Genomic DNA, 24,342 nt, shown 5'->3' on the forward strand with positions numbered 1-24,342 from the left:
TGTTAGGGTTTTTGCCCTGCAGTGTTAGCAGGTCCAACAGAGTCATTGCCATTGATAAGAGGGAATTTAGATACCATTCAGCAAGAAAATGCTCTTGTAGTGCCTATCTGATCTTCCTAACACTAAAGGGAAGACAGAGTGTAGTTCCACATATTTAGCAACTTTTTAAATTTGTGTATTAATACATCAATACAGGGTGTAGTAGTTGATTCCCAGGCTGCTAATAAAGACATATCTGAGACTGGGTAATTGATAAAGAGTTTTTTGTTTTGTTTTGTTTTGTTTTTTTGAGACTGTCGCCCAGGCTGGAGTGCAGTCATGAGATCTCAGCTCACTGTAAGCTCCACTTCCCGGGTTCACACCATTCTCCTGCCTCGGCCTCCCAAGTAGCTGGGACTACAGGCGCCCGCCACCACGCCTGGCTAATTTTTGAATTTTTTAGTAGAGACGGGGTTTCACCGTGTTAGCCAGGATGGTCTCTATCTCCTGACCTTGTGATCCACCCACCTTGGCCTCCCAAAGTGCTGGGATTACAGGTGTGAGCCACCACGCCCGGCCAAGAAAGAGGTGTAATGGACTCACAGTTCCACATGGCTGGGAAGGCCTCACCATCATGGAGGGAAGCAAAGGCACATTTTACTGGTGGCAGGCGCCTGTGCAGGAGAACTCCCATTTATAAAATCATCAGATCTCATGAGACTTATTCACTACCAAGAGAACAATATAGGGGAAACCACGCCCCATAATTCAATTATCTCCACCTGGCCCCACCCTTGACACATGGGATTATTATAATTCAAGGTGAGATTCGGGTGGGACACAGCTAAACCATATCACAAGGTCTCACTTTGTCATCCATGCTGGAGTGCAGTGGTGTGATCATAGCTCACTGTAACCACGAACTCCTGGGCTAAAGAGATCTTCCCATTCAGCCTCCAGAATAGCTAGGACTACAAGCACACACCACCACACTCGGCTAATTGTTTAATTTTGTAGAGTCTTGCTACGTTTCTCAGGCTAGTCTCAAACTCCTGGCCTCAAGTGATTCCCCCCACCTTGGTTTCCCAAGATGCTGGGATTACAGGTGTAAGCCACCACATCCAGCCAATTTAGCAGTTTAAAACAATGTAAATATATTGTCTCCATTCCTGTGGGTCAGTAGGCACAAGTTAGCTGGGTTTTCAGGTGAAATATTTCACAGGGATGCAATCAAGGTGTCAGTGGCCTGTATTACGTTTTTTGTTTGTTTGCTTGTTTGTTTGTTTTTTTGTAAGAGTCTGACTCTCACTCAAGCTGGAGTGAAGTGGGGTGATTCTGACTCACTGCAACCTCTGCCTCTTGGACCCAAACCATCCTTCCACCTCAGCCTTCCGAATAGCTAGGACTACAGGTGCATGCCACTGTGCCCGGATACCTTTTGTATTTTATTGTAGAGATGAAGTTTCACCATGTTGCCCAGGCTGGTCTTAAACTCCTGGGCTCAAGCAATCTACCCACCTCAGCCTCCCAAAGTGATGGGATTACAGGCATGAGTCACTGTGCCCAGACTCTGTGTTACTTTTTAAGCTCATTTGCTTGTTGGCAGAATTCATTTTCCAATGGCTATAGAATTCATGGCAGCTTGCTTCTTCAAAGGCAACAATGAAGAGACCGAGTCTTTTCTATTTTGCCTGACATCAGGGAAGGCCTAGGAGCCATTTTAAATGGCTCATCTGATAAGGGGAGGTTCACATAGGCTACTCTGCCTTTTAATGAACTCAAAGTCAACTGATTACTTTAATTACATCTGCATTATATCTTCACTTTTGACATTTAACATAGTATAAACACAGTAACGATATCCTTTGCCACATGCTATTGGCAGGTTCTTCCCACACCCAAGGAAACGGGATTGCATAAGAGAGTGACTAATTGTGGGTCACCCTAAGGTGCTTCCACTACTGTCACCATGCTTCAGTCACCATCTACTGTACTTTAGGGCCACATCCTATCTCCCATCAGACCAGCTGGTAATTTCATGCTTCATCAAGTTTTTCCTGTTCTAACTTGGGTGGCAATTTTGCTCAGCTAAGGATATACCTGGAAAGAACTTATGTGTGTGTGTGTCTTTAACTTCTACCTAACAGCTTGCCCATGCAAGTAGAACTCAACATGAATCTTTCATAGCTGAATTATTATTAATATTATGTCTTAAGGTCTTACATGGGAATAACACCTTTAATACAAACATAGTCCAAATCTGGCTTGAAAGACCTTGTTCTCATACCTTCCTTTCCACGTGCATCGCTGTGACTATGTGGTGTTCTGCAAATAGAGAGTCTGTCTTGTCATTCCTACCCTTGGCTTACGGCTCTGCTGGAGCAGAGGATATTCAGGAAGGCCAAGAGTAGATGTAAACAAATCTTCAATGTATGGACAAAGGATAAATTGCTACAGGGCTGGGAGAGAACGCAGAGTAACACAAAGACAGTACCTTTGTATTGGCAGAATGTTTTCATATTGAGGTGTCTTGTTTATACAGCTTAGCATTCTTATCTCATGGGCCAGATATGTAACTGAGAAATGGGTGTTAAATGACCAGCAGCCATCAATTTCCAATACCAAATGCCACCTTTCAGCTTGACCAGATATGTGATAGCAATTTTAATTCTCTTTTTGACTCAATCATCCAAAATTAAATGTTTGAGGTTAATCAATTTTAAGATAGTCATAGGGAATGTGCTGTCCTCGTGTGTGTGTGTGTGTGTGTGTGTGTGTGTGTGTGTATTTTTTCCGTAATGCTCTGACAATATGTTCAGGACATGTTACCCCAAAGTATGGAAACTTGGCATAATTAACATTTTAAGCTGAAGGAATTTTAGAAACCAAATGTGTAGGAAGGACTTTCTCACCTTTCCCTGAAACAGGTCATAAAACCTGGAAAGGGCTTTTTGACCTTCTTCTGCTGAAGCAAGTAACAAAACCCTCCTATGGGAGCGGCCACGCTTTACCCGGAAGAAAAGATCTCCATCTCTGAAGACACAGGGACACTTAATGAATAGCCCTTGCTGTTTTCCCCCGTTTATTACACTTAGCTGACACCTTTTGGTCCCATTACATTTCTCCATGACCCTTCACTCTTCATCAAACCAGCAAAAAAATACTCAGGTTTAACTGTTTCTTTTAGGCTTTGTTTTCCTGTGAAGATTCATGTCACATAAAACATATAGTAAATCAACTTGCATGCTTTACTCTCATTAATCTGTCCTTGTTACAGGGGTACAAGAAAGGAATGAGAAGGGTAGAAGTTTCTGGCAATGAGAAGGGGACAGGTGGGACACTTCACTCTGGAGTCTGAGGTGGGATTCTGGAAAACAGACACAAGCCTGTGCAAAGTGAGAATTTTCACCAAAGTCAGCTCTCCCAGATCTCTGTTAGAAGTTCCTGGTCAAGAGAAGAAAGTGAAACCTCCTTGTCCCTTATTTCCCCAATGCAGATGGATAGGAAAGAAATTACAAAATTCGTTATCTAGACTGTGACTAGTTTGGTTTCGCGGTGCCTATTGGTTATCGATCCTTTCCTCCCAGGAGCAGCTACTGCTTTTCTGTTTCTGTCATTTTGTGTCAAGAATTTGTGTCAAGTTTTCCACTTGACGGGACATACAAGTTGTTGGTTCTTGTGTGTGCAGGCAGCCAACCACCAGGCTGGGGGGCTGTGGGAATACAGCTGGACAGACACGTGGGTTGCAACCCATTTGCAGCTAACATCTACTGCCAGCTCTCAGGGGGATTATCTAGGCCTGCCTTTCTTTTGGCTACCTTTGAGAATGGTGTGGCATCTTCAGAGGGCTACATTTTTTTCACCCTCTTTGAAGATGCCTCTGCATTTATGGGTAACTCATAAAAGTCTTATGGATTTGGTTTTTTTCCTTTTTCCTTCATTTTTTCTTTTCTTATTTTTTACCTTTCTCCACCTTTTTTCTCTTTTTCTTTTTGTCATACCAGACACATAATGATGTCATAACAAAGACTGAGGGAGGCACATCTCACACATGAATATGAAAACCCTATCACCATATCAATAAAGAACCATGAAAGAATCTATGGATTTTGGTTCCAAGTCTCTTGTAATGGGTACTTTTTTTTTTTTAATGCGACTGTGCTATCAGGAATATTTACTTTTTCTCTTGACCAAAACCTGATAAGATATTTGAAAAAATTTATATATGTTTGAGATGGTGTCTTGCTGTGTCACCCAGGCTGGAGTGCAGTGGTACAATCACAGCTCACTGCAGCCTTGACCTCCTGGGCTCAGGCGATCCTCTCACCTCAGCCTCCTGAGTAGCAGGGACTACAGGAGTATGCCACCACACCCAGCTAATTTTGTCTATTTTTAGTGAAGATGAGGTCTCACTACGTTGCCCAGGCTGATGTGGCACTCCTGGGCTCAACCAATGCTACTGCCTAGGTTCCCAATGTGCTGGGATTACAGGCATGAGCCACGGCACCCAGCCTGAAAGGATTTTTTAAGACCTCTAAGATCAATAGTTGTCCTAATGGGAAGCTGATAGTTACAGACTTATAGGAACAACCTTCTTTTTTTCTTTCTGTTTTTTTTTTTTTTTTTCAGACAGAGTCTCACTCTGTCGCCCAGGCTGGAGTGCAGTGGCTCGATTTCGGCTCACAGAAACCTCTGCCTCCCAGATTCAAGCAATTCTCCTGCCTCAGCCTCCTGAATAGCTGGGATTACAGGTGTGCGCCTCTATGCCCGGCTAACTTTTGTATTTTTAGTAGAGATGGGGTTTCACCATGTTGGTCAGGCTGGTCTTGAACTCCTGACCTCCGGTGATCCTCCTGTCTTGGCCTCCCAAAGTGCTGGGATTACAGGCGTGAGCCGCCACACCCAGCCAATAGGAACAATTTTCTTTTTTTTTTTTTTGAGACAGAGTCTCGCTCTGTCATCCAGGCTGGAGTGCAGTGGCCTGATCTCAGCTCACTGCAAGCTCCGCCTCCCGGGTTTACGCCATTCTCCTGCCTCAGCCTCCCGAGTAGCTGGGACTACAGGCGCCCGCCACCTCGCCCCGCTAGTTTTTTGTATTTTTTAGTAGAGACGGGGTTTCACCGGGTTAGCCAGGATGGCCTCGATCTCCTGACCTCGTGATCCGCCCGTCTCGGCCTCCCAAAGTGCTGGGATTACAGGCTTGAGCCACCGCGCCCAGCCTAATAAAATATCTTAAAAGAAATTTGCCTGGCACGGGGGCTCATGCCTGTAATCCCAACACTTTGGGAGGCTGAGGCGAGTGGATAACCTAGGTCAGGAGTTTGAAACCAGCGTGATCAACATGGTGAAACCCCATCTCTACTAAAAATACAAAAATTAGCTGGGCGTGGTGGCGGGTGCTTATAATCCCATCTACTTGGGAGGCTGAAGCAGGAGAATCACTTGAACCTGGGAGGTAGACGTTGCAGTGAGCTGAGATTGCACCATTGCATACCAGCCTGGGTAACAGAGCAAGAATCCGTCAAAAAAAAAAAAAAAAAGAAAGAAAGAAAGAAAGCAAGAAAGAAAGCAAAAGGAAGGAAGGAAGGAAGGAAGGAAGGAAGGCTCTACTTGGCTCAATGATACTACCAAATTAATTTATAAATTTCCTTAAAAGAGGATTTAATTGACTTAAAGGGAAGTAAATGCTGATATAACTAAGTATTCCTAAAACTTCGAAATATAGAAATTAACCCAAACATTATTTTAAGTTCACATAATCTTGTATAGTCTTTGGTAAATAAAGCAAAGACCCTGTCTCAAAAAAAAAAAAAAAAAAAGTCATTTTGAGACTTTGTCTCAAAAAAAAGGCCATTACACACCTGTAATCCCAGCATTTAAGGAGGCCAAGGTGGGCAGATCACTTGAGGCCAGGAGTTCCAGGCTAGCCTGGCCAACATAGCAAGACCCCATCTCTACTAAAAATACAAACATTAGCCAAGCATGATGGTGCATGCCTGTAATCCCAGCTACTGGGGAGGCTGAGTCACAAGAAGTGTTTGAACCCAGGAGGTGGAGGTTGCAGTGAGCCAAGATCGTGCCACTGCACTGCAGCCTGGGTGACAGAACAAGACTCTGTATCAAAAAAAATAAAAAATAATAATAAATTTTAAAACGGCATTTTATCTATTTCTTTACACGTTGTGATTATTCCTGACAACCCAAAATACATCATGGCTAAGATCCTGATAATAAAAGACAGATTAACAAGAGAAAACATAATATGTTTACTTAATGCAAGTTTTACATGACCTGTGAGTCTTCAGAAATCAAGATGCAAAGGCCAAGGGATAGGTGTTTTTTTTGTTTGTTTTGTTTTGTTTTGAGACAGAGTCTCACTCTGCCACCTAGGCTGGAGTGCAATGGCGCGATCTCGGTTCACTGCAACCTCCACCTCCCAGGTTCAAGGGATTCTCCTGCCTCAGCCTTCTGAGTAGCTGTGATTGCACGCTTGTGCCACCACACCCATGTAATTGTTTTTTTGTATCTTTAGTAGAGACAGGGTTTCACCATGTTGGTCAGGCTGGTCTTGAACTCGTGACCTCGTGATCCATCCGCCTCAGCCTCCCAAAGTACTGGGATTACAGGCGCGAGCCACTGTGCCCGGCTGGATAGGTGTACTTTTATGGACAGTTTTGAAGAAATAGCTTTGGGAAAAAAGGGTATCATCTAATAGTAATTATCTGGGGAGAAATTCATAAGACCTGTTTGTTCAGATCTTTGTTGGCATCCAGGTATAGGGCAGAACTCCTCTGAAATAAGGGTCTCATTATGACCTACTTTCAGGATAGGTAGGGCAGTTAATTCTTTTATGACCTGTTTCCGGGGAGAAAAGGGGGAGCAAGTCAGAGAGTGGCCTTCCTGCTTCTGTGGTTTTCTCAATTTCCTTCAGCTTAAAATACTCAGTATGCGAGGGCACTGCAGTTGGGGATATCCTTTTTTTTTTTTTTTTTTTTGAAATGGAGTCTCAGTCTCACCCAGGCTGGAGTGCAGAGGTGCAATGTCAGCTCACTGCAGTCTCCGCCTCCCGGGTTCAAGCGATTCTCCTGCCTCAGTCTCCCAAGTAGCTGGGACTACAGGCATGCACCACCACACCCAGCTAATTTTTGTATTTTCAGTAGAGACGGGGTTTCAGCATGTTAGCCAGGCTGGTTTCAAACTCCTGACCTCAGGTGATCCACCCGCCTCGGCCTCCCAAAGTGCTGAGATTACAGATGTGAGCCACCATGCCCGGCCGGGGATATCCTATTCTGATCCGCTGCACTACCTACGAAAAAACAACATGAACGTGTAGGGATGCACATTCAGTATGGAGGAAATGAAGCCCAGAGGAGTGGGTCTTTGCATGATTGATCCACAATCCCATCCCTGGTTCACCTCTCTAAAGAATTCATGTTACGGTCGGGCACAGTGGCTCACACCTGTAATCCCAGCACTTTGGGAGGCCGAGGTAGGTGGATCACGAGGTCAGGAGATCAAGACCATCCTGGCTAACCTGGTGAAACCCCGTCTCTACCAAAAATACAAAAAAATTAGCCAGGCATGGTGGTGGGTGCCTGTAGTCCCAGCTACTCAGGAGGCTGAAACAGGAGAATGGCCTGAACCTGGGAGGCGGAGCTTGCATTGAGCCGAGTACGTGCCACTGAACTCAGCCTGGGTGACAGAATGAGACACTATCTCAAAAAAAAAGAAAAAAAAAATTCATATTAGTGGCTATCGATTTTAAAATAAATCAAATTTTCTTTTTTATTTTTTCTTCTAGTATAAGAAACTTCTCGGCTGGGCACAGTGGCTCACACCTGTAATCCCAGCACTTTGGAAAGCCGAGGTGGGTGGATCATGAGGACAGGAGTTCGAGATCAGCCTGGCATGGTGAAACCCTGTCTCTATTAAAAATGTAAAAATTATCCAGGCGTGGTGGCGGGCGCCTGTACTCCCAGCTACTCAGGAGGCTGAGGCAGGAGAATCACTTGAACCCCAGAGGCTGAGGTTCCAGTGAGTCAGGATTGTGCCACTGTACTTTAGCCTGGGTGACAGAGCAAGACTCTGTCTCAAAAAAAATAAATAAATAAAGGAAACTTCTCACAGACACATAAAATTTCACAGAAACAGAAAAATGTCAAGGATCTTAGTAAATGATGAACTTACTTGCTGCTTCTCAGAACTTTAAAAGCCTGTATCTGCCTATATTGATTGCAGTACATTGTTGTTCTTGTGTATACAAGGAAACTAAGGTTAATTGTGCCAGGCTCCATATATTATAATTAAGTCAGTAAGAGGGGTAACATGGTTGACTCTTTGTAGGAAACTTCTCTTCTGTATTTATAGTGCCTCCCTGGCTGATTGGTGCTTTTACCACACCAAGAAAGGGACTGAATGCAGCAACATCTTAGAAAATAAGGTCCCTTTTTGTTAAGGTGTGATAAACGTCTGATTATTACTTTTGCATTCTTACACACTGAAACAATGTACTTCTTTCTTTACAATAAAAGAAAAAAATTACAAAACAAAACAAAAATAAACTATTACAAAACTCATGTTGTGTAGGAATACATAGTTAAGAAAATATAGTTGAAAGTCATTCCTGGCCAGGCATGGCATGGTGGCTCACACCTATAATCTCAGCACTTTAGGAGCCCGAGGCGGGTGGATCACGAGGTCAGGAGTTTGAGACCAGCCTGGGCAAGACGGTGAAACCCGTCTCTACTAAAAATACAAAAATTAGCCGGACATGGTGGCGGGTGCCTGTAATCCCAGCTGCTTGAGAGGCTGAGGCAGGAGAATGACTTGAACCCGAGAGGCGGAGGTTGTAGTGAGTTGAGATTGTGCCACTGCATTCTAGCCTGGGCAACAGAGCAAGACTCCATCTCAAAAAAAACAATTAAAAAAAGTTATTTCTAATATATTTCTCATTTTATATTACGGTAAAATATATGTAACCTAAAATTTACCTTTTTTAACCATTTTAAGTGTACAGTTCATTGACATTAACTAATAAAATGATTAATATTTTGTACATTGTTGGGATTACATTATGCTTGGCTCTTACTTTCTCTACTGTCCTATGACTTAATATAAGTCCTCGGGTCAGTCTATCCATGAGCCTGGGGGGTCCTCTCTGCCTGTCTCCACCCTCCCTCTTTCCCAGACCCTATCCCTCCTGGCAACATCCAGGGACCTCCCCAGTGGACACAGACCATCCTCACTCATTCGGCTTCCTGGCATGCAGACCTCATAGGCTGGGGTACCATTTCAAGGAACAAGAGGCCTCCCTTGTCTATCCCAGGTCTGATGCCTGTCCTCTCCGCCCCCAAAGGCAGCTATTCCACCTATCATTTAATTCTAGGTTACATTTTTCTGAATCTCCAACGTACACAAATCTCGGAAAATGTGAAAACTTTGTCTAAGTTGTTTACCTATGAGCCTGCCTCAGCCTCCCAAAGTGCTGAGATTACAGGTGTGAGCCACCACACCCAACCCAGACCTATTATAATACAAGGACTGATGCTCATGCCCACAGACACAGTTCAAGTCAGCATTAAAACTCAGTGAGGCCGGGGTGCGGTGGCTCACGCTGGTAATCTCGGCACTTTGGGAGGCCAAGGTGGGAGCATAACCTGAGGTCAGGAGTTCGAGAAAAGCCTGGTCAACATGGTGAAACCTTGTCTCTACTAAAAATACCAACATTAGCCGGGCATGGTGGCACATGCCTGTAATCCCAACTACATGGGAGCTTGAGGCAGGAGAATTGCTTGAACCCGAGAGGCAGAGGTTGCGGTGAGCTGAGATCATGCCACTGCACTCCAGTCTTGGCAACAGAGCAAGACTCCATCTCAAAATAAACAAACACACAAACAAAAACCTCAAGATGATACAGGGAACAAAGGAGACGATAAGATGGAGAAAGGACATTTAAGGGGTCAGCAACTATGCCAATTGCTTTGAGATGACAATGATACTTAACGATTAAAAGCCAGTTTGACGGTCTCTGATTATGTCACTTTACATCCCATGCCTGCCACTTTGGGTAGGGTCCCAAGTAAAGAGGATGCGGCTACAGTTAGTCTTACTTTGTTCATATCTAACATGTGAAGAAGAAATGTAACATTGGGGTTTTGGAAAATGGAAATCATAAATGCATGTGAGAGATCACTAAAATGAATGGTAATTTTAATTGAGTCCCTTTTCAGGTGTGCAACTCTGCTCAAAGTCATTGTCATAAACAATGTCACGTCACAGCTAATGTGTGCTACGGCTGAACCCATCTGATGGCTGACTGAACATCAGACGGGTCGCTCCTGAAGAAAATGGTAAAGCCTGACCCTGAACCTACCATTTTCCTGACAGGAATGTAAGTGAACAGGGACAATCCTTACCTGGAGAAGTGCCCCACGTGGCTGCGTGCAGATTTGATGGGAGTCCCAATTACCTTCGTCAAAGTATCTGTTAAAGAAAAATAATTTTCAATGATACTTGTTAATGCACAGTAAGGAAAACTTTATCCAGGACCACTGCAATAGATTTAGGGACTGCCGTAATGGGGCCGTGCAGTGTGGGAGAGAGTTAGACTCAACTCTTTAAGTAACTCTAAGTACAGCATGGGCAAGTGGCAATTTATGCCCAAGGAATAGGGTGGGGACTAGTGGTTGGAAAATTACTAAGAATTAACATCGGGGCAAGAGGGATTCTGGCTAAACTGATCTAACAGGATTCTCGCTGAAGACAAGCTGGGATGATCACTTAAGGGATGGTGGAGGATGAGGAACCTGATAAGATATTGAAGGTGATCAGTTATCTAAGGTGTGGGGGTCTTGCTAAACTAACGTAGCAGTGTTCTTGCTAAAACTACATTTTACGAGAAAGTGCATGGATGGAGTTAGGAGAACGTTCCGGAGCCTGACTAATGTTTGGTTAAGAAGAGAATTTTTGACGCATCCTCCAAAATTGGAGAAAGAGAAGTGAGGCTATCCACTGAGAATGCAGAAACAGAAACCAGATGGATGTTGGGTCCATGAGGACATTCTTCAACTTTGAAGAAGGGTTCTGGTCTGTTCACACTATTATTTTTAAATACATATGAAAAATAAACTCATTTCATCTGTATGCAGTTGTAGTAATTGTGTTCTATATCCTGATAGTAAAAATATGGCCATGCAACAGGTGGGCAACACTCTAATAACAATACTCACACCCCAGACACACACACACATTCTCACACACACACACACACACACGCGCGCGCGCGCACACACACACACACACGCACACACACATGGCCTCAGATTCCTTCCTTGAAAATCCTTCCTTCTCATCAGCCTCTGCTCTCTGCACTGGCTTGCCTGTCCCTCTTTGGTTTTAGGTGTGGGAAACCATACAATGTTGCAGAGATGTGGGAAAGACTCAGGCAAGGAAAATAGAGAGTAGCAAAACAGCGAATGAAAGCAAAACGGTTAAATTATTCAAACAAATTTATAAATGAGGTGATACACATTTATAAACATAAAACTGTTTCCAAGTCTATGTAGAAAAATGAGCCAAAGATAATCATGCCATCTTACCAGGTGAGAAGTTTCCAAAAGCAATTTGGCAATGTCTAGGAAGATTTTAAAGAACACCTTTGACCCTATTGTTAGAGAAGCAGGAGCCGGTTAGAGTCAAAGTAATAGCATTTTAAGTTCAGCTCCATCTTGAGATTAACTAAGGCACATTCCTTGCTGGTCACAACCCATAGCCATGTTTATAATTGAGGAAACAGCTTAACAATACCTAGGCTACTGGTGTAAGGACACACTCCTACAACACAAAATCCAGATGTCCCAATACCCATAACAATATGTGCTTTCAAATTACTTACAGTTATGGCTTTGATGTACTTAATAAAATGTTAAGGACCATTTTCTTTAAATCAACAGAATAGTAAATTTTGTCATGCTGTCAACCCACCTGCACGTAGACACAGCTTAGTTTAGTCTTTACATAGACAAGAGGCTTACATGAGAAAAACTTAAATACAAGGCATTTCTCCTCTTGCTGTCTGAGGATGCTGTGCTCTATAGTCGAGTAGCTTTCAATAAACTCTCTCTTTCCAGTGCACTCTGCGTCTCATCTTGATTTCCTTCCTGCTAGAGATCCAAGAACCCTCTTTCGGGGTCTGGGTCGGGGCCCCTTTTTCTGGCAACACTATGAGTCTCCCCTACAAACATTTTGACGTTGGCTTAGTTATGTCTAGGCATGATTATTCCAACGTTTCTCATACCAAAATAAGAAAAAAAAAACATAAAAGTATAATAGTAAATGGAAAGTAACTGTGACCTATGAATATGAAATACCTCGGAAAGTTTTAAGAGAACAAAATTTAAAAAAATCCAAAACAAAGCCATCCACACCAAATTATCTGAGGCTTCAGAAGATCATGCTGGTGTATATACCAGCACAGTGGTGAGAAACGTGGTCTGTGCAAAGCAAGGATGGGCTAAGTGTCATGACATCAACACTTCATGCCTTCCTGAATTTGTACCCAATCTCTCCTTTCCTCTCTGTGCATTTATACTACACAATGCATACCTTTACACCAAGTCTTACTTAAACTATGAAAAACACGATCAATACCAGGAATATACTACACCCTTTCTGTTTGTTTGTGTTTTGAGACAGGGTCTTGCTGTTTCACCCCAGCTGAAGTGCAATGGATCCATCATGCCTCACTGCAGCCTCAACCTTCTGGGCTCAAGCAATCCTCCCACCTCAGCCTCTAAAGTAGCTGGGACCACAGGCATGTGCCACCATGCCTGACATGTATACACACACACACACATATATACATACATACACACACACAATTTTTTTTTTTTTTTTTTTTGTAGAGGCAGGGTTTTGCCATGTTGCCCAGGCTGGTCTTGAACTCCTGAGCTCAAGCAATCTTGCTGCCTCGGCCTACCAAAATGCTGGGATTACAGGCGTGAGCCACCATGCCCAGCCCTACATTCTTTTTTTCTTTTTCTTCTTTTTTTTAAGACAGAGTGATGCTCTGTTGCCCCGGCTGGAGTGCAGTGACATGATCTCAGCTCACTGCAACCTCCACCTCCCAGGCTCAAGCAATTCTCGTGCCTCGGTCTCCCGAGTAGCTGAGACTACAGGCATGAGCCACCATGCCCGGCCAATTTTTGTATTTTTAGTAGAGACTAGGTTTCGCCATGTTGGCCAGGCTGGTCTTGAATTCCTGACCTCAAGTAATACACCTGCCTCAGCCTCCCAAAATGCTGGAATTACAGGCATGAGCCACTGAGCCCAGCTTCAGCCCTACGTTCTTGATAAATACTAGTAGTAACTAATATTATTATAATCACATAGTGAATATAATAAAACATATATCCACAAAGAAGCACAGATATAATTGCACATATATTTTTCAAGGCTTTATCTGAAATAAGAGCGTAAGATATTGCCAATGATGCCTGTTATTATTCAAAGTGCAATTGCAGGTGTGCAGCCTGGTAGAGGATGCAGGGACAGAGGTTGGAGTGCAATGGTCAAGAGTGGAGTGTTTTTTTTGAGGAGGTAGGGATTATAAAACTGGCCCTGAGCCATCTATACCCAGTGGGTGTGCCCAGCTTCAGCCCCTGTGGGCTACTGTCCTCCCAGACAGCCAGATGACCTTTCCACACTGCACTAGGGTGAGCCCAAGGCTCTGGCCAAGGTGCCTTTCCTACAGGCTTTGTGTATGTACAGGGCTGTGCGTGCTAATGGGGCATATCTTGGCAGAGACCGTCCACCACAGATCATCCAAGGAATATGCTTGGCCTCTCTGCTTAGTTGGCCGCAAAGCCTCTGATTTCAAATTTCCCTGGCTTCCTTCTTGACTATCCAGAAGTTGGAATTTCACAGTACAGATGGTACTCAACTTAAGATGGTTCAATTTACAATTTTTCAACTTTATGATGGTATGAAAGTGATAAGCGTTCAGTAGAAACTGAACTTTGAGAAGTCACACAACCATTCTGTTTTTCACTTTCAGTTTTTCACAATGAGTTACATGAGATATTCAACACTTTATTATAAAATACACTTTGTGTTTGATAATTTTGCCCAACCATAGGCTAATGTGGTTTGAGCACATTTAAGTGCTCAAGGCTGGGCCAAGCAATGATATTCAATAGATTAGGTATATTAAATGCATTTCAGCTTACTATATATATATATTTATTTTTAATTTTTATTTTTGAGATGGAATCTTGCTCTGTCACCCAGGCTGGAGTGCAGTGGCATGATCTCGGCTCACTGCAACATCTGCCTCCTGGGTTCAAGCGATTCTCCTTCCTCAGCCTCCTGAGTAGCTAGGATTACAGATGCACACCACCATGTCCAGCTAATTTTTGTATTTTTAGTAGAGATGGGGTTTAACCGTGTTGGTCAGGCTGGTCTCGAACTCCTGACCTTATGATCCGCCTGCCTCAGCCTCCCAAAGTACTGGAATGACAGGCGTGAGCCACTGCACCCCGCCAATTTACAATATTTTCAATTTATGGTAGGTTTATTGGGGACATAACCCCATCGTAAGTTGAGGAGCATCTGTGCTATGAAAGTGGAAGAAATCATGCACTCTTAGTCTCTGTAACAGTATTCATTGTCAAAATTTTTGAATATCATTAAAAATCATGCTTGCTAAAATACTGCAAATACAATGACCACATAAACTTTAGGTAATATTTTTTTTCTTCCCTTTTAGCCAAACTTTATGTAAGACATTTACCTTCAAAAATAAATTTTAGTTAAAATCTGAATCTAGGGTGACTGAATTTTTTTTAAAGGCTTTGTAGCAAAAACAAAAGTTAGAGATTATGGGCCTGGAAAATACAAACGAACCTACTTTTGTATTTAATATTTAATCATTTGCACATAGAAGAACATAAAAATTCAAAACCAATTACCAGGACACGTACAGCTTGGAGAAATGATCCACGGAGGATATAAAGAGGCAGCTAGAATGTGGTTAGGGAGAGGCCTTCGTAGCCTACTCTGAGAGCATCAGGGCAAGGTGGAAGTGGATGAGAAGAAGGCTGTTAATTGAAAACACAGGGCCCCTTCAGATAAGAAGTGGATGAGGCCAAGGCTGTTAATTGAAAACACATGGCTACTTCAGATAAGAAGTGGATGACGAGAAGGCTGCCAACTGAAAACACGTGGCCCCTTCAGATAAGAAGCGGATGAGGCGAAGGTTGTCAATTGAAAACACGTGGCCCCTTCAGATAAGAAGCGGATGAGGCGAAGGTTGTCAATTGAAAACACATGGCCACTTCAGATAGGAAGGATATCTTGTTCTGCCTCTATCTCTCTTTTGCCTGCCCAGGATCTGATCCTAAAGCCAGGCTTTGTTTTGGCACCTTCAGACGAAAGACTTGACAATTATACATACAGTGTTCCTAAAACTGATACACCAAATAAAGCAGAGGAATAGTTAATAAACCCAGAACTCATGAATATGGCATGAAATGACTTCAAAATCTAGATATGCTTTATGTAATTGTTAATATATCCACGGTTCTTCGATTTTTAAATTATCAGGCCTATGCTGGAACACAATGACTTTTTAAATTTTTGTTTGAGTCAGCTACGGTGCCTTACTGTGATCTCTCTCTCTCTCTTTCGAGACGGAGTTCCGCTCTTGTTGCGCAGGCTGGAGTGCAGTGGTACAATCTCGGCTCACTGCAACCTCTGCCTCCCAGGTTCAAACAATTCTCCTGTCTCAGCCTCCCAAGTAGCTGGGATTACAGGCGCCCACCACCATGCCCAGCTAATTGTTTTTTTTTTTGGTATTTTTAGTAGAGACGGGTTTCACCATGTTGGCCAGGCTGTTCTGGAACTCCTGACCTCAGGTGATCCGCCCGCCTTGGCCTCCCAAAGTGCTGAGATTACAGGCATGAGCCACCACACTCGGCCCTTACTGTGACTTTTTAAACCACACCCTTTTGATAGCAATAAAAATCACCTCCATACGTTTGAATTCCCTCTTGACTGCATTACCTGGGGCAGCAGTATCTTTCTATGCTCTGAACACCTGCCTATCTTCCAGGCAGAGCAGAGAACTTCTCCTGTGGAGGCTCCATTTTTTTCAGTTCATAAAAATGAAATGTAAAGTTGCATCAACCGTCATTATTCAAATGTCACACGGGGACAGCAAATATGATTTTGTTTTTTTGAAGATTAAAATTCTTTGGGACCAGGCGTGGTGGCTTATGCCTGTAATCCCAGCACTGTGGGAGGCCATGGCGGGAGGATCACTTGAGTCAAGAAGTTCGAGACCAGCCTGGGCAACGTAGAAAGACCCCGTAGTGAGGCACAAGAATCGCTTGAACCCTGAAGACAGAGGTTGCAGTGAGCCGAGATTGTGCCATTCCACTCCAGCCTGGACAGCAGAGCAAGACTCTGTCTCACAAAAAAAGATATAAATATTAAAATGAATAACTTGGGTTGAATGTCATATTTTATGAGTATAAATATGAATTTGTGAGCACATATTAATTTCCTTTTTTTATTTTGGCTTCAATTAAAAAGATTCATCAGGCTCCCATTAGGGTTCCATTTTCAGGAAAGATAAAGTATATTCTGCCTTGTCTCTCCTACTGAATATAGCTATAAAACTTGGATAAAACATATGGAAGAGCTGTTTGAGGACTAAGTAGTAACAGGGAAATGAAGGAATAACACTGGATTGTGAAGTACTACTAAATTGGTGATGAATTTTAACTTTTACCTCTCACTTATCCCCAGGCCTGAACTTAAGACAGGCAGAAACTCAGAAGTGAGTCTGTGGTGCAGACTGAGGGCTCCAGGAAGTCTTCTAGCTCAAGGAATGAAAATGGAACTCAGAGTGAAGAATTCCCCTTTCCTCCCATCCCTCCACCACCATCCCCCTCATTTTGAGACAGGGTCTCACTCTGTTGCCTTTTTCTCCAATCTCTTCTACTCCACCTCTCAGGCCATCCTGTTGTCATGATGACAGTGGCCACTCAGGGAGTTCACAAGAACAAAAACTAAAAGTTGGAAAACCTTTCTCTGCCAGGAGTCATTAAAGGTCCAAGAGAGTGGGTCCAACCTCATCGTTTTCCTTTTTTCCTCTACCCCAGAAGTAGAAAAATAATGGCCAGAGGAGACAAAAGGAAACCAAAATTACCGTGAAGTTATGGAAGGAAAGATGCTTGGGAAATGGACCTCTTGGAGTTGCTGATTAACTCACAGGTTCACCCACTCCTCTCCAACAGCCCAAGTGTGAATCTCACCCAAATTAACATACCAAAGACTTAATTGCCCTAACACCAGACAGAACACTGGGTGGTAGGAAGGCTAGAGAGTATATAATTTTAGTTTTATGGGTCATTCTGTCTCTTTTGCAACTACTGCCATTGTAGCATTAAGGCAGCTATCAGCAATACAAAAATGAACAGCATAGCTGTGTTCCAACAAATATTTATTTAAAAAAGAAAGCAAACATGCTGGGCAGAATTTGACCCTCAGGCCATATGCAAACAAAAAAATATGTGACGTTGTTCATTCCAGCACAAGGGTGACAGACATGGTCTCTGCAGAAAGACTGGTTTTGTGTTCACACTTCGCCACTAATTGCTGCTTTGAAAAGGCAAATGCATTTTACGTTTATTTTCTCATCTAAACAATGTTTCATTTCATAGAACACATTACACATATATTTTCTGGGCTTCAATTAAATGCATAATTTCTTTTTTTTTTTCCTTTTTTTATTTTTATTTTTTGTAGAGACCGGAATCTCGCTCTGTCCTCCAGGCTAGAGTGCAGTGGCACGATCTGGGCTCACTGCAACCTTCGCCTCCCGGGTTCAAGCAATTCTCCTGCCTCAGCCTCCTGAGTAGCTGGGACTACAGGCGAACACCTTCACGCCCGGCTAATTTATTTTGTATTTTAGTAGAGATGGGATTTCACTGTGTTGCCCAGGCTGGTCTCGAACCCCTGAGCTCACCCAATCTGCCCGCCTCCGCCGCCCAAAGTACTAGGATTACAGGCGTGAGCCACCGCGCCAGGCCTAAATGCATAATTTCAAAAGAATACGAGGCAGAAAATGATCACTTAAAAAGTACTAGCTGAAAGTAGTATTGTCCTTATGCATTCTGGAGGAATAGCAGCTATTTAAAAAATATATTTGTGAAAATTCTTTCAACCTTGTATAATTTTTCTTAAATTACAAATACTCTATAATGAGATACTAAAACTCTGGGTTTTGAAAGTGTGACCTTGAAGCCTCCACAAGTCCTCTCATATTAAAGGTATATTACTGGAAAAGATAAACAATAGAGAATATATAGAGAATCTTAAAGACAGTACATAAATGATTAAAGTAGTATCTGATTTCTTAAAAATGACAAGTTCAGTATTTTTGAAAAGGATTTCTTTTTTTCAAAGAACGCAAAAAAGAGAAAATTGTTAATATTGAGAGGGAAGGATATACAACTATAGGTCAATGTTTATATAACAAGAGGAGGGGATGTTATAGAAAAACCACGATACAAACTTTCATGGGAAAACAACAAACAAACCCAAGGTTAATGCAAATATAAAGTGCAAGACCAGAACAAATTATACGAAGCCTAGAGAGGAAATTTTTAACGCTTGCAACGGAAGGGAGACTCCTGGCGGCCGCCATAAGCGGAACGGACCCTTGGGGCGCGCGGAAACGGAAACCGGGAGGGGAGGAGGCCTCCCAATTCCGCCTGGGCTGTGCAGGCGCGAAGAAGATCGGCCCCTGCGGGCTGCCGTTCTCCCCAACTGTCAGGTGACCTTCCCATAGCGCACTGCGGGTTTGTCAGCCGCTCGGAACGATGGCGCGTTTCCTGCGGGCTGCGTATCCGCGGTGGTCGCCGTAATAGCTATGGTGGCACCATCGAGACCCGCGGGGCTTCAGGAGCCCCGGACCCGCCACGGAGACTTGCGCGAATACGCCGGATCTCTCTATCAGATTGGAAAACGTTTTAAAGAATAACTTTTCAAGGCTTTAACCTAAGAAGTCCCGTTCATCTTGTGAACTGTAGTGGCACCGAATATATGTATGGAAACACACAATTACTCAAGGATTTAATGTGTCACAGTTCAGCGTCAACTAGTTTTACAATCAAATTTTACGTGTTTGCCCATGTTAACACAATCGTGTCCATTCATGTTTGTAAGTGAAAGAATCAGCTACTAGGACTCACATAGTCCTTTAACACGTGCACTACTTAACAGCAGGTGACTGGAAAAGTGAGTATGGGCCAGGCTTCCCTGCATCGTTGCTGGGCATTATTAGATTGCATTTTTTTTTTTTTTTAAGACGGAGTTTCGCTCTGTTGCCCAGGCAGTGGCCCGATCTTGGTTCACCACAACATCCTCCTCCCGGGTTCAAGCAATTCTCCTGCCCCAGCCTCCGGAGTAGCTGGGATTACAGGCGCGTGCCAGCGCGCCCGGCGTTTGTGTGTGTGTGTGTGTGTGTGTGTCTCTGTGTGTGTGTTTTGTAAAGATGAGGTTTCACCATGTTGGCCAGTCTGGTCTTGAACTCCTGACCTCAGGTGAGCCACCCGTCTGAGTCTCCCAAAGTGCTAGGATTACAGGCGTCAGCCACTGCGCCTGGCCTACGTTACATTATTTAATCCCAGAGCATTTATGCATTACGTTTAAGTTTTTAAGTAAATTGTAAAAATCCTGCTCAAACGAGCAGTCTTTCTTGGTTCCTGGGCCCCACCTTTTTTCCTGTACTTATTAAGGTTGCCATTGGTTCCTGTTTCTGTTGATGCTAGATGGCACTGTCAGCACAGGGTTCCTCATTCCCTAAAGCTAGCTAGCACGTGCTTCTGAAGTACAAATAAGGTGACTTCAAGGCATGAAAGCAACCTGGATTTGGAGCTTAAATGTCCTTTTCCAGGTGGAGAGTTTATTATTGAACCAGCATCTTTCATAGGGAGGTCTAACGTGAAGAGTAGATTTTATCTGAAAATACGAAAATCTTCTGTGGCCATTTTTCCTGGACCTCAGGCTATTTTCCCCACCCTTACTTTTCCTTTGTCTGTACAGAATCTGAACCTAAGCCTCATATAATTTTTTCTTCAAATGTATGAGACCCAAATTCTAATTTACAATTTCAACAGCTGTGTTCCTAAGTGAGCACACCCTAGCTAATATCTGGAACTACAGAAGATTATAAAATACCAACACATTGACACGACATTGAATATCTTAAAAATCTAGCCCTGGTATATACTTCTAGCTTCCTTCAAGTGTACTGAAATTTGTATATCTATTTCTAGCTTCCTTCAAGTGTACTGAAATTGCTGCTCTCCTTGCGATGTCTCAATTTTTTTTGCATTCTCTACACTCCTATTCTCTACGTCAATACTAATGATCTTTTGTATTTATTAGCTCTAATTTACATGGTTTTTAGCTACTTATTCTTCATCTATTAAATCATAAATTGCCTCTTCCAGAAAACCTTCAATTACCATTTACATTTAGGGTGTATGCTCATGCATTTTGTGGATTTCAATAGAGTAATGCACATTTCCTACTACAGCGTCTTTTTTTTTTTTTTTTTTTTTGAGACAGAGTCTCACTCTGTGGCCCAGGCTGGAGTGCAGTAGTGCAGTCTCAGCTCACTGCAACCTCTGCCTCCTGGGCTCAAGCGATTCTCCTGCCTCAGCCTCCTGAGTAGCTCGGATTACAGGTGCGCACCACCACACCCGGCTAATTTTTATATTTTTAGCAGAGAAGAGGTTTCACCATGTTGGCCAGGGTGGTCTCAAACTCCTGAGCTCAGGTGATCTGCTGCCTCAGCTTCCCAAAGTGTTGGGATTACAGGTGTGAGCCACAGCTACTGGACCTACAGTATCTTTAATCTGATTTTTATTGCCTATTTGTTGAACATCTGCTTGATTTGTGCTTTAAATAAAGGAGAAATGTATTTTGGGTTGTAGATGATATTTATGTGGCTAAAAGAAAAAAAATGTACACAAGTGATAAAGATATTAGTCAGAAAGACAAATTAAAAACAAATTCATTAAAAGGCAATATTTCTGCTGGGCGCGGTGACTCATGCCTGTAATCCCAGCACTTTGGGAGGCAGAGGCGGGCAAATCACGAGGTCAGGAGATGGAGACCATCCTGACTAACATGGTGAAACCCCGTCTCTACTAAAAATACAAAAAATTAGCTGGGCGTGGTGATGGGCACCTGTAGTACCAGCTACTTGGGAGGCTGAGGCAGGAGAATGGCGTGAACCCGGGAGATGGAGCTTGCAGTGAGCCGAGATTGTGCCACTGCACTCCAGCCTGGGTGACAGAGTGAGACTCCGTCTCAAAATAAAAAAAAAAAGGCAAGATTTGAAGCTGCATAGTGTTAGCAAGTAGAATGAGTATTGAACACTCCTTATTGTTACAATTTTTTTTTTTTTTTGAGACAAAGTCTCACTCCATCGCCCAAGCTGGAGTGCAGTGGCATGATCTCGGCTCACTGCAACCTCTGCTTCCTGGGTTCAAGCGATTCTCCTGCCTCAGCCTCCTGAGTAGCTAGGACTACAAGCATGCGCCACCATGCCAAGCTAGTTTTTGTATTTGTGGTAGAGACGGGGTTTCAGTGTGTTGGCCGGGCTGGTCTCGAACACCTGCCCTCAGGTGATCCACCCGCCTTGGCCTCGCAAAGTGCTGGGATTACAGGTGTGAGCTACTGCACCCAGCCTAAAATTTTTATTGCTGTAGAGACAGTGTTTCACTATGTTGCCTAGGCCTTTCTCAAACTCCTGGGCTCAAGCAGTCCTCACACCACAGCCACCTAAATTGCTGGGATTTCAGGTGTGAGCCACCATGGCTGGTGGAAAACTCCTATACATACATATTTAAGACAGTTCAATGGGGGGAAAATTGATTTTTCTATCAATGTTCTAGGAAATTGAATATCCTTCTGCAGGGGGAGGGGAAATAAAAATCTGACCTTTGACCCCACATTACATACAAAATGATCACCAGATGGTTCATTGACCTGAACATAAAAACAATTTTATGTAGCATTTAGATTGCAATTGAGAAAAATAATTTCATGTCTATTGTGTAAAGAATGATTTCTGAAACAAGACTTAGGATGTATTTATCATATAGAAGAAAAGATATTCTAACATAGTTGATGTAAACAAAGATTCTGGAGACAGACCAAGTCAAGCTCAGGTTCTTCTGCTCCTTTCCTGTAAGGCTTTAGCTCAGATTCATAACTGGAACTTGGGAGTGGTAATATTGCCTACCTCTTGAAATGTTGTGAGAATTGAATGAACTAATAATACTTAAAACCTGTAGACTAATAGCACATCTATACTAAACACTAAGCCACATTTTCTAATACAGTGTTTTCCAAGGAATTGAAATAGTTATTATTTGAGTCAATCGTAAAATGCATCATTATTTTATGTCACAATAAAGGAATAAATTTGTAGACTATTGCACAAATACATCTTATCACTTAGAATTTTATATTATTACTGAAAAATCAACTACTATAAATGTAGGTATTAGTCTTACATCACTTCTGTAATGACAAAGATGGAAAATATAAGCAGAATACACTAACAACAGCATTCCTAAAATTCCTGTCACTCAGATCAAACTCTTCGGAATCACCTTCTACACATCCTGTCCATGATTTCCCCCACGTTATCATCATCTTTGCTAATCAGGAACTTTGGTGACATCACATTTCTTGACAGAGTCCTAGACTCCTATTTGTGAGATTATATATTCAACCTACCGACAGCACCTCTGTAAGTTTTGATGGTGATCATATCACCGGAAGACATCAATCAAAGGTTTTTAGATCAAGTTGCTGCATGTGCAGACAAGGACAGCCATATTATGACTAGATTCTGGAAAACTTTGTTTTCACAATGTCAATTTTAAGATGCATCTGTACTTGAACGTTGTTAAAAGGTGCACTCTGACATCAGTTGATTACACTATTCTTTCATTTACTGCCAAATTATCAGTATAAACCCATCGTGGATAGACAGTTTTGCATCTACCATCTTTAAAGCCTGAGAACCAAAGCTCATCAGCCCTCATTTTTCACTTTGACACTGGTCACTCCTACTCCAGATTGACATATGGCTTGTTTTTGGTCTGCCACTCTGCCTTTTTTTTTTTTCTGAAGATGAAGATTTAAGTGAGTTTGTTTTTTTCTCATGGAGTGAATGAAGTATGCTCTGGGAGGTGTGAGATTTCTTGAATTGCAAATGTCCAAATTACTAGTACATACATGTTTGCTATTCTGATCTTACAAGTGAGAAATGTGGTCTAGGTCAGCTGCATCTCTCACTCCAGGTCTTCAGATCCCAGGAACTCATTTCCTCATTGAAGGTAGGAATGAGATATGGAGAATATACTCTGTGATTTCGGACCATAAAAAGAAGAGTCTTGATTTTGTAGATGTCCCTGGAAATGTGGTATGTAGTCCCATGGCTTTCTAGAGTAGGTATGGTTCCTGGACACACCCTCTTGCTGTCCAGCAGAGTGATGTTGTGCTATGGAAATCCCTGTTGCTTTTTGGGGGAAAGGGGAGAGTAATTTGTAAGCTGATTCTAAAATTCATATGGAAATTCATGAGATCTAAAAGAGCCACATTGATAATGAGAAGCAGAACAAAGTTAGATTATGGGATTTCAAAACAATATAAAGTGATAGTAATGAGGACATTGTGGTACTGGCATAAGGACAGCAATATAGGTCAATAGAATATAAATGACTGTCCAAAGATTCACCCTGACATTTATAGTCTATGAATTTGCAAAAGTTGCCAAGGCAATTCAACGAGGAATTTTTTTTTTTTTTTGAGATGGAGTTTCACTCTTTTTTTATAATTTTATTTTTATTTATTTTTAATTTTTGTATTTTTTGGAGACTGAGTCTCATCTCTACTAAACCCCATCTCTACTAAAAATACAAAACATTAGTCAGGCGTGATGGTGGGTGCCTGTAGTCCCAGCTACTCGGGAGGCTGAAGCAGGAGAATGGTGTGAACCCATGAGGTGGCGGTTGCAGTGAGCCGAGATTGTGCCACTGCACTCCAGCCTGGGCAACAGAGCAAGACTCCGTCTCAAAAAAAAAAAAAAAAAAAGACAAAATATTTGCTAGTCATATAGGTAATGAGGGTCTACTGTTCAGAATATATAAAAGATTGTAACATCTCAAAAAATAAAAGACAAATATCCCAACTAAAAATTGTATGGGTAAATTGTATAAATGAGTAAATTGTATAAATAGACATTTCTTCAAAGAATATGTATGTATCCCCAAA

General features: G+C 42.5%; 1 protein-coding gene and 1 non-coding gene across 8 annotated transcripts in view; both read right to left on the reverse strand.

Moving 5' to 3' along the window:
• Positions 1–24,342, reverse strand: part of SNRPN (small nuclear ribonucleoprotein polypeptide N) — a 145,723-nt gene that overhangs the window by 75,098 nt on the left and 46,283 nt on the right. For 6 of the 7 annotated variants that reach the window (XM_025389494.1, XM_025389499.1, XM_025389496.1 and 3 more), the window contains one exon: positions 10,395–10,461. The exons of the other annotated variant lie outside the window; for it this stretch is intronic. The gene's annotated coding sequence lies outside the window, so the exon portion shown is untranslated. The remainder of the gene's footprint in view (positions 1–10,394; positions 10,462–24,342) is intronic. 7 annotated transcript variants of the gene reach the window in all.
• Positions 3,973–4,079, reverse strand: LOC112628205. The gene has a single exon (XR_003120371.1). It is a non-coding gene; the product is annotated as a small nucleolar RNA U13 (small nucleolar RNA).

Source organism: Theropithecus gelada, chromosome 7a, assembly GCF_003255815.1.
Source record: "Theropithecus gelada isolate Dixy chromosome 7a, Tgel_1.0, whole genome shotgun sequence".
In the NCBI taxonomy this organism is placed as follows: Eukaryota; Metazoa; Chordata; class Mammalia; order Primates; family Cercopithecidae; genus Theropithecus; species Theropithecus gelada.